Below are 1,824 nucleotides of genomic sequence, written 5' to 3' on the forward strand. Positions count from 1 at the left end.
GCTGCTGTGATTCCCCTGCTTTCCCTGTGGCAGGTGAGGGTGTCAGGTTTATATTGTGTCAGGGTTGAGGGATGTCTTCTGTAGAATTTAGATTATGGCTGTATAGCATGGTTTGGACAGGAATGACCCTGCCGCAGGCAGGGGGTTGAACTAGATGACCTCTGGAAGTCCCTTCCAGCCCTACTTCTTTATGACTCTATAACCTTTCATCTCAAAGAAGAGGTAGTGGAATAATTATTGAGTCTGGAGTCAAACCTGTGTAGGATACTGGGTCACAAATGCACAGGGCTATAATGTCTACTCCCATAGGCATCCTGGGTTTAAAAGTTCCAAACTTTTGGGCACATGGAAAAGTGCTTGTGAAAAGTGCTGATTTGAAGGGGTTTTAAATGACCAACTGTTCACTGCTCGGGGTGGTAGCACAGTGTACCTGCCTTTTGGAGATCTCTTCCTGCTAGCCAACTCATTCCCTCTGGCTCTGCCCTCCATTTTCTCGTCCTCCCCCTCTCCGGTCTGTACTGTCATCTGCCACAGCTGATGGAACAAATGCACAGGGAAAGGCTTCTCTTGGGTGAGGAGACTCTTAGACATTGTGGTCTGTCTGTGGATGAGAGCCCATCTGCCCTCAGCCTAATTTTTCTCTACCTGTGCCTACCAGCTCAGAGCCTACTATTCAGGGCCACAAGCGTTAGGTGCAGTGGGCATATCACAGTCTTGAGGGCCTGCCACCACATGTCCTGCCACCAGCTCTTCCAGTCTCTATATTCTACCTTCACACTCAACATTTGAGGTTTGAGGTACCCTTTCCCATGGCCTCCGCCTCCCTACGGTCACAGATCAGACCACTGGGGTTGAGGATCACCCATATTCCTGGGCGTTGACTCGAATCAAAATCTAAAATGACTGGCCTCAGGTTTGTCTCAAACCCCAGCCAAAACCAAAAAAAATCCCAAACCAATTCCAGAACTTATCTTGTTCCCAACATGAAGTTTCTTGTCTTCTCTGCCTGGCTGCCATCTAGAGCCCTTTCTCCCCGGCTCTGACCTCTGTTCCTCTGCCTCTCTGGAGGGAGCAACTTTCTCTGGGACGCTTATGGCCAGGCTGCCTTTCTGGCCTATGGCTTTAGTTTATAAAGGGTGATGCAGGTCACTTGACTCTTCCACTTCCACCCTGGCGTCTTCATGGGTGAACTGCACCTGCACCCAGTGGCCATCTTATTTAAAAAATTCCTCAACCTGCAAAGAGGGCTGCAGTAGCACCCAGAAACATGAGTAACCTTGACCAAATAATGTAGGGACTGTCTAAGGAGAGAAAGTGAGAGCAAGAGGGCTGACCACACCTAAGGCAGGAAGGGGGACACCCCAAAGGGAGACCGCAAGAGGGCAAAGGAAGTGAAAGAGAAAAGGGTGGTGGGGGAAACCCAAGCACTCTCACCCTCTAATAATGGGGTAGGGACCCCCGTTACACCAATGCACAAGGGATATTTGAGGAAGACTGGAGATACAGGGATGCTAGCCTGGGAGGAGAGAACAATTTTCATTAGGTTCCCAGCATATCCTTTGTATCTCTTCATCTCTTCTTGTGTTTCTGCACTCTGTTATACAGATTGCCACAGTTTTGCTTAAGCTGAAAGTATCACATTCTTCTCAGAGCCCCTGAACACTGCTTCTCCCTCTCTCCTTTTTCCCTTTCAAGGTGTTTTGTATTTTTAAACGGTATCAAAATCTTTTTTGGAACTCCATCCTTCCAACAACATAATGTCTCTTAAATCCCACAGCATCCTTTAGTGCCTTATTTATGAATGCTCCATCTGCAGCTGAAGAC

Source organism: Crocodylus siamensis, chromosome 6, assembly GCF_052110815.1.
Source record: "Crocodylus siamensis isolate JL-2025a chromosome 6, ASM5211081v1, whole genome shotgun sequence".
In the NCBI taxonomy this organism is placed as follows: Eukaryota; Metazoa; Chordata; order Crocodylia; family Crocodylidae; genus Crocodylus; species Crocodylus siamensis.